The following is a 16,658-nucleotide window of genomic DNA, read 5'->3' as shown; positions in this document are numbered from 1 at the left end:
AGTGGCTGAAGAATGCTCTGAGGAACACACATGGTTTTAGTTCTGTTTTCACAATTTCCTCAACATCTCCAGATTTCAATTCCTTCACCCATAAAAATGAGATTAATCTAGATCAATGGTTCTCAACCATGGGTCATGAAGGAGGTCATATACTAGATATCTTGCATATCAGATATTTACATTATAATTCATAACCATAGCAAATTACAGTTGTGAATTAATGATAAGATAACTTTATGGCTGGGAGTGTCTCACTAAAACATAAGGTTGAGGAACACTGGTCTAGATCAAGGGTCGGTCCTTTTATTTTCTCTGTAAGGCCAGAGACACTAAATATTTTAGGACTTGTGGGCCATTCTATCTCTAAGACATCTTCTGAACCAGCCCTACACACTTTGTAAATGAGTGTGTGACTATGTCCTAATAAAACTGTATTTATAAAACCACGTGGTAATCAGACCCAGTACGAGGTCATGAGTAATTAGTGTTTTATTTATTTATCTTTATTTTATTGTCAGTTTTCTCGGATGATTGAACTACTAGCTAAGACCTCTCACGTGAACGTTTTTGTTTGGTTTTGATCACATACTCCTAGAAGTGATAGTATCAGATGTTTTAGCACGTGCTTTAATGAATATATGCTAATTTATAAGTGGCAGACCTACAAGGTTCTGCTATATTATATGCATTATAAAACATGGCCCGAAAAATAAGTTTTAAAGGGATGTGACACAATAAATAAAAGCAGATGATCTACTGTCCTGAACATCCTTTTGGCTCTTGTAAATTCCTGCGAGACTTTGGAGGCCACTCATCTTGATCAGTTTGAGGGTTCTTTGGTGGTACTGTTATGTTTGTGGTATACCCCTTAGGAGGTATAGCTGCCAGATGAATTTTGGCTGAATCAACTAGAGACTTAGCTCTGGATCACTGTATTAACAGGAAAAAGAAGTACAGTCAACTGAAACTGAAAGAAGATGACTAGAGGCCAGAAGTTCATTGAGGTTGAATATTTAGATGGGCTACGAATGTAGTGGACATGAAAGGAAATGGTGTCTTCTTTAGGCATATGTGACTTAATGAAAACAATGCACAGCATCAGCAGGGTCTCCCAACATTACTGCAGTCATCAACACACAGTAAACATGTTCAAGAGGAATGGATAAAGAGTTGTTACTGACCATGTGGCCCCTTATAAGTCCTTTATGAACTATCTCTCAAGGAAATAGCAGTTTGGAGAAATGACACATGTAACATTCACTAGCAGTCTTTTGAGGTTGCCTATCAAATGGGAGCTGTTTCAGGAACCTTTAGAAAGTGCAAGCTGGAGATTTAATCTATGGTGAAGGGTTTGACTTTGAAATACCTAGTTCTCCAAGTGGGTCAAGTACTTGTTCCTGGTTCCCATGGAATTGGTGAGAATTTTATATGTTGGAAATGAGATGGTTTTACAAAAGATATGAGAGTATATTTAAGCCTTCTGAGTAGGGTGAGTACAGCAACGTAGTGCCTCCGCCCACGGTGGGCTTTGGCTTATGGTGACTCTCAGCTTAGTAGCTAGTTCATCTTACACAGTTGCATCTAATGTCCTGCTTCTGATGGCATAACTGCACAAATCCCTTTGCCCTTTCTTCCTTTTTGGATGTACTTCTGGGCATTTCCCTCTCAAAGTGCTTGGGATGGAAGTCCCCAAAGGTTTGTTCCCTTTCTCTAAGTCAGTGTTTCCATGGTAAGAAGTACAAATATTTTATCTGTGGGTAGACAACAGAAGAGCTTATCTTTTCTGTCTCTTTCCCTTCCTTGACTTTCACTTAAGAACCATGGCAAACATTTTTCTATCATCAAAGTCTTTGGCGCAAAAATGCTGTCTTCACTTTCTGATCTAATTGTTTGCTTGATTCTGTTTATTGCAATTTGATGTCTACAGTGACTAAAATCCTGACACACTATACAACTGAAGAGAAGTTTTAAAGTGTCCATCTCTTCCTCATTTTTAAATCTTCTAAACACTTATTCCTTTGGTTGTTGCCATTTTTACATATATATTGTGACAACTTTTGTTCTGAGCATAAACTAGAGTATTTTTTTCTCCTCCTATCACTCAGTGAGAGTATATATCAGAAATATTTAGAGTTTGAAGTCCATTTTAAAAATAATGATTTTAGATAAGTGTCAAAGATGGAAAAACAGTGGGCATACTTGGAATGCCTATTCAATGCAGCATGGGAATGTGAGCAGTCGGTCTGTCCTTACACAGACCTCGGAGAGACTACAGCATTATAACATGGTCCGGCCTGTTCATTCTTTTTCTCACTTTTCTTTAGTTACTAGGCTAAAATTTCTCCTTGTCCTGATATTTGAATACAGATTCACGCTATAGGAAAATAACAGCTGACAAAATTGTTTGCAAACAAGCATAAGTTCTGACTCTCTGGAATTTTCTAGATGTAAAAGTTAAGGCGGAAGCTCACTGCGATGCGTCCCAGAGAGCCAAGGACCTCTTCCTGGAGCATGCTTTCATGTGTCCAGGGCTGGCAAAAGCTTCCCCAGGTATGACTAGATGCTAAACATCAGAGTTTATCATTCTCCTGTAAGCAACCACAAGGAACTTGCTGGGGTGGGAGGAGGGAGGCTCTTCCAGGAAGAGTTCAGTGTGGAGCTGACAGCATTTTCCAGGACAGAAAGTAAACAGGGGTTTTATGTTGACCTCGGAATGCAGAACTGGTAAAAGCCCCAAGGAAAACAACAAAAATGTCCCATGGATGGGTTCTAGTAAGAGACATCAAGTTATCTGTCTCCATCCAGAAAAAGACAAAGAGCTAAATGAGAGTCAACAATGGAGTTAGTTCCTCTTCTTCAAATGCTTCGCTGCACACCTAAGCTGAGTGATGACGTCTCCCCCATAGGTTTGACCACCATTGTTCCCGTTGTCAGGGCATGACCTTAGACCCACAAGTAACTAGGCGAATTGTCTGCTCCTGAATGGAAGCCTTCCTGTCTGTAAAAGTTGTCACACATCTAATCACAGGTGATATATGGCAACACATTCCTTCTAAATGCACCTTTCATTTTAATTGAGTGTTTGCACCTTTGGCTGGAAAAGAATGCCTTCTTGTATCCCCTCTCTCAGGCTACTCTCTGTGCTTAAAGAAAACCTTAAAAATAGACTCTTCAGAGCTTTAACTAGACCTAAGGGACCTGTCACCTTCCCTGGGCATTGGTGATTTTTTTTTTGTCATGTTTAATCAAGGTCCCTATGGGTAATAATATTTTTCAAATAGCCACATCTTGAACATTTAATTCTTTTTTTTAAATGTCAAATACAGACACTTCATTATATATTATATATCACAAATTTTAATCAGATAAATTTCCATATAAAGACATTGAAGTGCTGGATTCACTTTTAACAGATGTTCTATGTATTATCAAGAGAGTTCACCCTGCACATTACAAAGTGTAGAGCCATGTGCAGACCTCAGACGTTGTCCTGGGGTCAGACATGGGATGATATGACTTGTGTATCTTTATTTACAGCCATGAATTGCAACCATGATCTTACCATTGCCCACCAACCTTCTAGCATCAAAGATAACTTGAATGTGTTTATTGAAGAAAATGAATGACAAAAAAATAATGTAAAAATAAAAAACGGGCATCTCTGAGGCTAACTTGATGCCCGCAGCGATTGAAATACTTAAAATTCACTGCAACATTTTTTTTCTCCAAGAAATAAACTCTTGCTTAATGTGGAAAACTGAGGGTCTGACTGAATGACCAAGGTCCTCATCTATCTTCTTCCAACCCAGGATCAGCACTGATCTGATTGTATAGTTTCCTGTTTGGAAGGCATCTTCTTTATAACATCGGGTGACCTCTCAAGTGCGAGGTTTACCAGTTTTCCCATGCTGTCCGGCATCCTTACTGTTTCTGACAGCACAAGAATCCCATGTCTTTCTGAGTTCAATCAAAAGTTCCTTGCTCCTCCATCATTAGGAGGACCCCTTTTATGATCCTAGCCTGTCATTACTGCTCAGTCATCCTCATGGTACTTCTTCTTCTAGCACAGAGCTCCTGGAACACCGGGGCTAGGGCTTTTCATCTTGTATTTTTCACTCCCACCTCTACATCAGCAGAGAGGACAGCACTATATAATTAGTGCGTAGTTGTAACTTATATTTGTAAAACGCCTTACATTTACAAGGTTCCCCACTCCCACCCCATTCTCCTTCTGCTCAATTATCTGGGTGGAATTGAAATTAACTGAATTGAGAAATCCTGTTAGGGGTTAGAAGGTAGGGTAGACAGGAAGAAAGAAAGTGGGTCTAAGGTATCCAAAACAAATGTTATTAAAGCCCACAGAGAGGTGACTATTCACGGCTCTCTGTGGAGCAGACAGGTTTCCTCTGGTGGCTTCTTCTCAATTCAAGACAATTCACTCTTGGGTGCATATAAATTTGCTTTTAGATTATGGGATCTGGATGGCTGCTCTACAACTTAAGAGTTGTAAGTAAAGACAAGTTATTCTTCTTTCTTGTTCATCTGCGTGTGATGAGAACCATGCTATCAGATGATCATACGTCAATGTATATGCACAAAGAAAATGAAGTCGTCACATATGAGGAGAGCGCTGCATGCCTGTGTTTACTGAGACACTTTTTACAATAACCAGATATAGAATGATCTTAGATCCCCATCAACAGATGACTGGATAAAGAAAATTTGGTTTATATACTATATGTAACAGAATGTTATTTAGCCATAAATATAAAGGAAACTCTATCATTTGCAGCGAGACTGGTAGAACTGGAGAACATATAAGAAATAAGCCACTCACAGACAGACAGATGACAGCGCATTCTCTCTTGAATGTAGAAACATAGAGCAAGGACATGTAAATGTAGAATATTGATAAGAGTCTGGAAAGATGGCAGTAGAAGGGATGAAAAGGGAAAGGATGGTTAGATATGATCCAGGCATGCTGTATGCATGTGTGTGTGTGACAGTATCACACTGAATCGTATTGAAATGTACAACAGATGTGTTACATTTTTGAGAGAGAAAAAGAAAAAAAGAAAAAGATGACATGAGGAAGAAGTCCTATCGTGGTCAGACCCAAAACTTTGCTGCGGTTATATTTCTCCTGAGAATGGGTTCGAGCTGAAATCACACAAAAGAAGAGACATATGTCTTGGCGAGGCAGGCAAAGCAGCAGAATAGAAATAAGACTCCTATGTTCCAGAAGCCCCTGAGGTCCAGAGGAGTTGGAAAGCCTTTATCTCGAAAAGAAGAAGAACATGATGAGGGAGAGGAGGAAGAGAAGAAAGAGGAGAGAGAAGAGGAAGAAGAATGACAGAGAATGAAAAAAACTTTTATTTTTATGATTTATTTATTTTTATTTTGTATGTGCATTGGTGTTTTGCCTGCCTGCATCTCTGTGTATTGGATCACCTGGAACTGGAGTTATAGACAGTTTGAGTTGCCATGTAGGTGCTGGTAACTGAACCCAGGTTCTCTGTAAGAACAGCCGATGTTCTTAACTGCTGAGCCAAACCTCCAGTTCCAAAAAGAACGTTCTTAACAAAAACAGTCAATGAAAGGAAAATTGTATTTTAGTTCTTTATGATTTACTAATAATTTTTAAAAGGTCTCTCAAAATCCACTCTCCAGTATATCTTGAGCCCTGACCTCAAGGATGCATTTTATATTATTGTAAATATGCTTTATATTGTTGCTGTGGGTAGGAAAGGCCTTCCAGATCTCATACACTGAAGGCTTATTGATGTGCCAGCCAAAATAAGATGCTGAGGACCCTGACCTTGTCAATAATTTAACACTCACTAGTCAACAATTTGATGCACTACTAAAAGGTGTTTAGAAGTTAGGAGTGGAGGCTAGTTTAAGGGATTAATTCTTGAGATTGTGCTACTGGCTACTGTATCTTAACCATAACTCCTTTCTCTACTCTCTGGATATAATGATGTGAGTGCCTTGCTTGGCCAGAGCCTCTCTGCCGTGATCTTTTGCCTTGCCACAGACTCACAATCTGACCATGGACTGAAATTCTGAAGCTATAAATCAAAATAAGTCTTTACTCCTTCCCGTTGACACTCTCTAAGTATTTTGTTACCGTGTTTGAAAGTGGACAAATACAAATATTAAAATTGGAAAGGGACAATTAAATTCTTTCCTCATCTTCTCTAAGCTTCTAGAGTTGAAGTGAACTTTACTGTTTGTCTGACTTAGCACACACAGATGTAAGAATACAGGGCATGGCTTCCAGGAGAAAATACTCAACTTTGATATGGTGGTTCTTGTCTAAAACAAACTTGCTGAGGTAGGCATTTCATCCTTTCTCATCCAATGCCATTCTTTTATACATGACTAACCTTATTATACATTTTAGTCAGTTACCATCAGAAGGCTCTGATTGTGTCTATTGAATGCATGTAGGATACATATGAGTAGAAGTGCTTATCTGCTGACATTCTTGTGCATATGAGTGGGTCCTGTATCTTGAGTTCCCATAAAAGTACCCAATACTTCATAAACAAATAATATTTATAGAACAAATAAATCAGTGGTCCTAGCATAGTTATCTGACTTAGCAAGGGCACCAAAATGTATTCATCATAATATTAATCATAAATTCCATGGAATATATATATATATATATATATATATATATATATATATATATATCACATATACATACCACAAATATAAAATGCTGGCTTTAGTACTGTCTGTGGCCACCAGAAGTGAGTTGTGACTGGACTCACCACAGAATGTACTCCTGATATAACTAATGGTGACAGTACTTGACCCTACGACAGTGTGAAGTCTTCTTCTCAGTCACTAGATATAGGACACTGCCAAGACTGCTGACTAGTTAAAATATCAAACCACCCCAAGAATCTGTGGAGAAGGAGTCATGTGAGTGACTCAAGCCTCTGTGGACAATGGGAAGACAAAGGAGGACATGACGCTCACGTCTCAGCAAAGATCCCTTCCTGATCCAAGTTGTGGCGCTCTCCTCTCCCTGTCTCTCCTTCCTCTCTTTTCCCCTTTTCCTCAATTTGTTTGACTCACTTCACCCATCCTTGTAGACATGACAGAAATAGACTTTTGGCATTTCCTCTTCTTTTTTATTAACGACTTGGGCCTCAGAGGTCTCAAAGGAAAATGAATGAGGACAGATTGAGAAGGACGCGGAAGGAGCTCTGGCAGTATTTGCAGACTCCTCCATCAAGGTTCATGAATCTTGAAAATCGGGAGACAAGGGAATCTTGCTCGTGTCTCTGCTCCCTCTCTCTTCCTGCTCCTCTCTTCAGGGTCAGGATCTCCAACCCCACCCTTCCTTTCTGTGGCCCTAGAGGGAGGACATGAGTCAGCACCTAGGCTTGCAAGTGTGATCTGCTTCTGAGTCCTCTGAAGGTACTTATTTCAGATCTAGGACATACAACTACAGAGAAAGTCTCCCTCCCACCTCCTTCTGTTCTGTGGCCAGGCACTGACTCCCACTTTCTGAACGAGCTTTAGCTGGATCTTAGCTTGAACATTAGAACAACAGTGCTGTGCTCTTCTCTCTCTCTCTCTCTCTCTCTCTCTCTCTCTCTCTCTCTCTCTCTCTCTCTCTCTCTGTGTGTGTGTGTGTGCATGCTGGGAGAGATTGTTAGAAGAATAGAAATAACTAGCACTCAAGTGCAATGGACAGATGGATCTTTCAGAGAACTCCAACAATTTGAACATCTGGTGCTTGGCAGTGTTGAGTTTGGGAGAGGAGAAGAGGGAAGAAGACAACAAAGAGAGGAGACCCAGATTTTTATTCTTTATTCTTCTAAAAGAGGAAGCACATTGGAATTCTCTCTTGTAAAACTTTAAGGCATACCTTTCAGTCAATTATTCCGGGAACAGAACCAAGTTCACTGATTTTTTTTGTTTAGGCAATATTCTTTCTGTCTTGTATTCAAATTTTCACTTTGCATGGGAAAAATAAACCAGTAGAGTATTGGTTGCTAACTCACTGTCACACTTTTTTTGTCTTGGCTTTTCAGGGAAAGGACAAACAGGGTTAAGAGGAGCTGACCCAGACCTCCCCATGGATCAGGCGGTGAGGAAGAAGGAAGTTATTTGGCTTCTCTGGGTTAAGACTAGGTGAAGGCCACACCCCCAGCAGCCCTTGCAGGCAGCAGTCTGGTAAAAAGTCATCTGGAAGCTGTGGTTCTCCAGCCTACAGAGGATTGAGAATGGCTGAGCTTTTTCCCTTCTGTCTGTCAGGTTTCTCTTGTGCTTGGTTCCTGTCTTGCTTGACATAGCATCTCTTTACCCTATCAAAGCAGGCTCCGGTTGGGAAGAGATAGTGAGAACTGAGTGCCATAAAATCCAGAGGCTAGATTCTTATTTCCAAGTGTCTTGTGGCTAAAGCTGACAGGAAGCACTCCTATCGAGCTCTTGTAAAAATGTCAACTATGACTTCTTTCTATAAAACATTGTAAAACGTGTGTTAAAGACTAGGAATTCAAATATTCTACCCCTGCCCCCCGACACACACATAGATCTTGTAAGACTTTTATGCAAGTGTTTTAATTTCCCTCACCCCAGTAAAACCTTTGTTTATTCGAAGGTCTGCTCCTCTGGTCCAGGAATTTGATGACCTAGAGCAGTGACCGACCCTTTTCTCCTTGGAGCACTGACACTTTGGCCCCTTTCTTCATTTCCTGTGCACCTATTCTTTTCAGACGAGCCAATTGAATTAGGTTTGTGAGGTCGGACCACAGCCAATGGGAAAAAGACACAGACAGACACCATCCGAGTAAGTAAAAAAATCTGAATACACTTCCTGTCTGTGGGTTTGGTTTCCAAGCACTTGCTCGTGACCAAGAGTAAAGCTTGTCCTGTACAGAGCCTTCAGTGGGAACGGTTGTCCCTTTCTTTGCAACCTCAAGCTTATTTCTCACACCCTCATTTTAATAAAGTGATCTTGTTTCTAAGTGAAGAGAAGATCAGATCTCCCTTTGGCTTGGATAGCATCCTCGTGGAAACTGGGAAAAAGAATAATGGATGCTTCTGCCTTGTGAGGAATTAGGGATGCGTGAACCTTTGTAATTACCAAGGAAACTAAGAGCATCTATTTCGTGAGCAGAGTGGGCCCTGCAGGCAAGGCCACACAGCTGCTTAGCAACTGGACGGGAGCAGAGTTTAGTCTTGCTCTCACTTCCTGCTAGGCTCTCCTTCCTAATCGGGCGAAGCTAGCCAGGTTGTGATTAATATGAAACAGTGATTTGTTCCAGTGCTTATGAATATTTTGTAAGACAAGGAAACTCTCTCTCTCTCTCTCTCTCTCTCTCTCTCTCTCTCTCTCTCTCTGTGTGTGTGTGTGTGTGTGTGTGTGTGTGTGTGTGTGTGTGTGTGCTGTACAATGAGAGGGTAGAAGTATCTGAAATGTTAGAAACGGGATCTAGGTGGTTGGAGATTTCATTCTGCAGAGGAGAACAGTACCTATGATCCTTAAAGTGTAGAAAACCTACCTCTCTCGGTATCGTCGCCTTGGTCTGAGGATGAGTTCAGTTCAGGAAGCTGTAGAGACATCGCTCTTATGCCTCTAAAAGGCTTGTGTCTGGACAGAGGATGAGTAAAAGTTGGTCTCTACCATTGGATCTCACAGCCTTTTTAAAAGAACTTAAGCAACTCTGCCTTGGAGGGCTGAAGAGGGTCACGGCGGGCTGAGAGACCTAGACCGGCTCTGGATTCTTAGAACTTGGGGAGGTGAAATAAAGCCACTTGAGAGTCCTCTTAGGCTGACTCGAGGATGGGTTCTTAAGGAGTGTCTGCACTGAAGGTAGAGCCAAACAAAGGGCTAGGTAATGAGTGGCTGGTGGCTTATCCACTTGCCTTTGTCTCCCGAAGCTTGTGGGGGAGGTTCTGAGGAGTTGTACAGAGTTAACTCACACGATGGCTAAAGACTGAAGACATTTCAGGGGAATTCCAAGCAACCCAAGTTCAAAACAGTCTTGAAAATATTGGAGACATACTTGGTACTGACTGCAGATACGTACGTGTTGCTGTCACTTTTATTTCATTTACGTTTGTTTATATCTATACCTTATTTCACATGCACGAAATATGTCTATATGTACACAATTGTGTGCATATTTGAATGAATCATTACATGGATGCATGGTATCCCTCCAAACACTTGCAAGATCATTAAAGTCAATTAAAATTTTTTTCTATAGAATCTATCTTTTTGATGTTGAAAGAGGTCATACACATGAAATCACTGTGACTAGTGACAGGCAAATGTGGCCGATTTTCTCCCTCCCCCTCCCTTTCTGCTCTTTTCGCCTCCATCTCCCCTCTCTCCCTCCCCCTCTCCTCCATTGTTTTCTCTGTTCCTCTCTTCTTACCCCTTATTTCCCCGCTCCCTCCATCCCTTCTCTCCTCCTGGCTCTTTTCCTTATTTATTTTTGAAGACATATAGAAGCAGAGTTGAGTGAAACTAGCACGTCAACTTGTCTCTATGAACCGAAGAGTCAGGAAAAATCCCCCTTCAAGGTCAATGCAAAGTAAGTTAAAACACTAGAAAAGAAAATTTTCATAATCATAAATTTTTAAATGTGTAGCTCTCAATATTACTAATGTTCGCTCAAGACTAAGACTGATCGTACTGTTGTTTCCTATGCTGGGGTATCTGGAGACTTTAAAAAAAACAAAATACACCGAAGCCATCGGAAGGGGAAGAGGCAAACAACGAAAAGCCCACCACCCGATGGTACCAAGTTCTGGGGATGACTTGGAGCAGCGAGGGTTCAAGTATATACACTAATGGAGGGATAACCTGGAGGACTGGTTGGTACTTTCTGCTGAACCTAAACATATGAACACCCCATAACCCAGCAGTTCCTCTCCTACCTCAAACCCAAGGGAAATGAGTGCATGTGTGTTCCCGATGCATGCAAAAACACTCTCAGCAGCACTGTTTGTAATGGCTCCCAACGGGACACTGCTCAAAGGTCTATTATTAGAAGGCTGGATAAAAAGCACTGCAATGTAATTACATAATGGGTAAATTGTGACAAACTACATTGTAAATGAATCTGAATCTCACAGACCAAATACTGAGCCTGGACACACACACACACACACACACACACACACACACTTACAAAGTTTTATTTCTGCAAATCTTCCATCAGACAAAGCTATCATGTGGTATTAGCAACTATAGTAATGTTCCCCTGGTAGGGACGTAGTGTGACTAAAAAAAAAAAAAAATGATGTAAGAGCTTTTCTTTTACATTTCAAGTTTTTTATATTTTTTGAGTGTTTCATATGCAGGATTTTACTTATGCTTTATTTGTGTCCTTTCTTCCCCTCCATCATCCGACCTCCAAATTCTTCACTCCCTCTTAGATTTAGGAACCCCTTCTCTTTAATTATTGCTACCTGTTGGTACCCTGTCAGGGAGCTTGTCCCTGTGGTGGTGGGGAGGAACTGATCTTTCCTCTTTCAGCAGCCACTGAAGCTCTTGATCTAGGGTTGAGACCTTGTAAAACGTCCCCTCTCCATGCTGGCACGTCAGTTGAAGTTACCATTGTGTGGGTCTTGTTTTGGTAACCAGTTAAGATTTTATAGGTGGAAAGTTTCCACCTTGTGTCTAGAAGACATTCAGTAGGAGCAGGCTAGGTGTGCCCTACACACACACACACACACACACACACACAGAGTATATATTTATTTTTAAGTAAGCTTGATGTAGTGTTTCCCGGTGACTTTTTCAAACATCTTTACCATTATTTGTTTCTCCTGATTCAGTCTCTCTGTGTTCCCCTCCCTGCTTCCCAGTTAAAGCTGCCTCAGATTTTGCTTCTTCCTTTTCTGCTTTCATAGTCCCTGTTTCCTACTACCCTGTCTAGAGCAGCTCCTTCTCTTTGAGTCCTCCAAAGTCCCTTTTAAGACGGTTTGCACTCCACTGCCTGAACTGGATCCTGGCCCACTGGGGTCTTTTGTGAAAATTCTCTGAGCTCCAAACTGGCATTTGTGTGCTCTTCTGTCTACAGATTGTAACCCATAAACAGTTTTCCTGCTCATGGAATGGCTAATCCCATCATTCTTGAGCAGTCAGTCTTGTGGTGGTTTTCCACACAGTACTGCAAAACAAACAAACAAACAAACAAACAAACAAACATGAAGTCCAAAGGGGGAAAATCACTATGGATATATTTTATTTTTATGTCCCAAAGCATTTGATTTGGACTATTCTCAGATTTAGGGAAAAATTACTTTTCTTCCCCAATCTAAACCTATAGAAGTTTACTTTCTATAATAAATTTTTAATTTAATTTAATTTAGCATCAAAAGACATGAGTACCAGACTTGAAATGATATTGAATATTTATACCATTATTCATATCTTAAGTCCACACATCACATTTTTCTTAACGCTGGAAATGAATGGGGGGGCATTCAAGTTTTGGGACAAGGTACGGCCAGGCTGACAGGGGACAATGGATAACCATGTGAGACATGCCAACCTTGGTCAAGTGTTTTTGTTGTTTTTCAGAACAGGCTGAGAAGTCTGTTCTTTGGACTTCATGATTTTCTGCAGGACTCTGTGGAAACCACCACAAGGCTGACTGTTCAAGAATGATGGAATTAGTCATTTTCCTAAAAACTCCTAATATGGCTAGATTAGTTGATAGATAAGCAGTCGCATCAGACATGAAGTCCTATTTACACAAGAAGGGCACTGAAAACTAGACCAAAAGGCTCAAAATACCCAAACAAGAGCATTGTTGTGATGGGCAGGCAACCCCAGGCATTTGGTGCTACCCAGCCCCAATATCCTCAGAGTCACACGGTACCCATTTGAAAGAAGTAGCACCCTGATTTTATCTCAAAGCTAGCATTCTAAGGGCTAGAACCTTAGGATCATGGGGAGAGGTCTATGAGCTTTTTAAAAGTGTGTGTGTGTGTGTGTGTGTGTGTGTGTACGTGTGCATATTATCCACGTCTGTATATTTACATATGTGTGTACGTACATGCTTTCCTGTGCATGAATGGAAGACAGCAAGAATATTAACCTCTACTTCAAGGAAGTCCATCTGAATTTCCATTCGCTATGTCAGCAAAAAGTGTAGGAGTTCAATAACTCATTTAACAATATGACAAAATATTTATAAAAACTCCCTCACATATAAAATCCGTGTGTGGTAGTGCACATCTGTAATCGAAGTGTAGATTTATAGTCTGAGCACTAAAGAGGTGATCAGAATAGTCACTACAGATTCAAGGCCAGTCGGGCTACCTAGTGGCTTCTAGACTAGGTAGGGCTACCTGTCTCTCATAAAACAATCACACCAAAAAACAAAAGCAAAACAAAAAGTCCCCACAAACACTAAGTATAGAGTTTCGTCTGCAAGATGTCTACAGTCATTTTGCTTCCATTTTGACTGGTAAGTTTTTAAGCCTATGGTTCATATCCTGTCTGTGTTTGTAACTCCTTGTGACCCAATCTCCATCCCACCTCTTTAACCCTTTATTTAGATTGCCTCCTGGAAATCCCTGCTTGCCGTTTGTTTCGGCCTCTCCTGTGCTTTCTTTCAACCCATCCACACTGTCTCTTGTCATTATTTTTCTTCCTGCTTCTGAAACTGTCTCACTTCATATACTATATCTCTAACATTGGACTCCTCGTTTTCCTGCTAACTTCCTGTTTGTTTTGACTTTTCCCAGACGACTTTGCTTCAGTCTTCAGCCCCCTCTTACCGGAAGTTTCCACCTACAGCTTCCACTTCTCACCGGCCACTACAGTGTACAGAGAGATTGTCCCTGTTCTCAGGGCTGCAAGCATGTGGGGATGGTGACTCACAGATTTACAGCTCATGTCCTGTTCCTTGCTCAAGGTTTATTCCCATATCTCTGACTGACCACTGGTCATTTTCACTTGAAACTCTTCCCAGTGTCTCAAATTCAACGACAGCTAGCTGAGCTTGCCCTCTCCCCGACAAAAACACTTCCCTTTTCCCAGTTCCTTGTTTCTGCCCCACAGTCCTGTCTCACGGTCATTACTGTTGAAAACCAGTATATCACCTTTACTGTGTCTCTCTTCCTTATCTTTGCTCACCTGAAGTTCCTTATCATGTATGAAAATTCAGTTCTACTGACTTGTTTCCCCAAAATTTCCCTTACCTTCTTGAGGTTTTTCCCATTTCCTACTGGGTTTTCTTGGTAACAAAGCTTGATCATTTACTGCACGGCTAGCCAGCCTGTCTCACTCTGCTTCCCATCTGACAGCCTGATCTCACACATTAGTCCACAGTTCTCTGAAACAACGGTTCCCACTGTTTCCCTGCATCCAGCTTTTGGTCCTCTTATGTTATTTATTGCTCTGTCTCGATTGCAGATTATACAGCAAATAATTGTTCTTTGGGTCCCAATAGATATTTGATACCATGCTAAATTCTATCTGTAAAAGATAAAATTGCTGTAGTAATCAAAGGAGAAACCTCTACCACCCAGGTTAGAAAACTAGATCACTGTCTAAATAACACAATTAATGGGGACAAATGAGAAACGTATCAGTGGTATGTGTACCAGGTATAGAACTGCAAGACCAGGGAGCCAAGCCTGAGATTTATGTAATTCTGAACACTGTTCAGCTGAAGGCCCAGTGAGAGAGCTTTCCTAGGAAGAGGGGATCAGAAGAAAGAGATAAAGCAAGTTTGCTGTTGGCCAACTCTCCATCCCAGCTTGCCAGTGTCTGTAGAAACCCTGTCCCTGGGGGATTCAGCTATAAATTTATGGCGTTGGGATAATTGATGAACTCCAGGGAGTTTTTAGTGAATTTTTATTGGTTCATTTTATTTGATGGACTTTTAAAAACTATTGCTGACTCTTTGTGACTTCTGTGACCTAGAAAATCACTAAGTCCAAGTTCAAGAGACTCCAAGGTAAATTTTTATATGCACTGATGGTGTCAGAGAAGGTTCTAGACCTTGTTTTAGACCATGCGTGGCCAGGCTCTTATACACACACTTTCTTCAGAAAAAGGAACCAAGGAAGAATATTTCAAGCCAGTTACACCAGATGTTGGGAAGAAGATGTTGGAAGAAGATAAAATAACTCAGCAAATTAACTTAAGAAGAAAAAGAGAGGCTTAAAAAACGTTTTTTTTTTAAATCTATTTTTATTTAAGAAGGGAGTTGGTGTGTGACTTTGTACTTTGTTCTTAAAATCACTTTTATTTTCCTAACCACACTACACTGATAAAATCCAGATGGGTATTTGGTACATTAACTCTCAGGATAGCTTTGTCAAATGGTGTCCATCTAGAAAAAGGCTAGCTATCTTGAGTCTCCTTGAGTCTCACCAAAGCCTGCTTGCTATACACTATAGTTACAAGAAAAAAAAAACGCTGGAGTTTTTGAAAAACTCTATTGTTATTGCTATTCTGTTGAAGATCATTACCCTTGACCCAGTCATCTTGCTTATAGAAAAACCATCCTTTTTTTTTTCACGAGTGTCTAATGATATGCGAGTGTTTGTACTAACAAGAGTGAGCCATCCTTGACAGTACTGCTATTATGTTTAAAAGTCTGGGTTCAGGAAGAGATTCTGCCTCAGTAAAGTAGAAAATAGTCGAGAGAATGGTGCCTGGCCTCTACTTCAGAGGTGAACAGCTAGTCCAATGTTACCAAAAATGTTTCCAAGGCAGAAACAAGAGAATGTCCAATAGACTTAGTAGCCTGGAAATCACCAGTGACGTTGTATGTTGTATATTTGGAACAGAAGCCAACCAAGAGTGGATTGAAGAGAGAATTTGGATGCGAGAAAATGGAAACTCCAAAATCTAGATGATTCTCTACAGTGGAGGAGCTGGGGGATGAGCAGGAAAGGAATGATAATTAGGGGTACAAAGGGGCGGCAGTTAAGGTGGTTGATTATAGAGTCTGTCTATAGCTTTACATGAATGATTCAGAAGGCAGGGAGACACTGATGATATAGAAAAAAGAAGATGCTGTAAGGAGGGCCCTAAACGAGACTAATTCTGGAGTCCACCAGTGGATTTGCCTTTTGTTATGAGGGATGCCTCTTTCACCTTATTCAGAAGGTTTTGTGAGTGTAGCGAGTGTGGCTATTGATCAGATATAACTAGATCTGTAGTACTGAAAAGAGAAGGAGGGACTAGCATTAATCCTTTTGTTGCAAGCAATAGATGGTATTTATAGTTAATTTCAGGAATAAATGATGGGTTGGGTGAATTATGGGTACCTTAGAAACAAACAAAAAGCCACTATTAGCCAATGATGGTCCTCCTGATGTCCAAGGGGACTCGACTCTAGCTCAGTTCTTTGGACAGAAAAACAGGTAAACAAAGTCTACTCAAGGATCTAGCCTGCCTCCCAGAGAACGGTAGCATAATGGGGTCAAGAATGTCCTGATTCTTCCACTGTACAAAGGTGAGCCGTCTCCATAAAGTGGGAGTCACATATCTCCTCCTGTCTGTCACTCACTTGCTGTCCTCCCACTGTGCATGTCAAAAGCTTCCCAGCAGCTGTGTCCTAGCCCTCTTCCTGAGGAAGTGGAACATCTGTCTCCAGGCACCTGGTCAGAAAGTGCCACATATGTTGACAAGGCCCACGTTTGGAGCTAGG

Source organism: Arvicanthis niloticus, chromosome 20 (assembly GCF_011762505.2).
Source record: "Arvicanthis niloticus isolate mArvNil1 chromosome 20, mArvNil1.pat.X, whole genome shotgun sequence".
NCBI classification, from domain to species: Eukaryota; Metazoa; Chordata; class Mammalia; order Rodentia; family Muridae; genus Arvicanthis; species Arvicanthis niloticus.
This window is presented reverse-complemented; position numbering follows the sequence as displayed.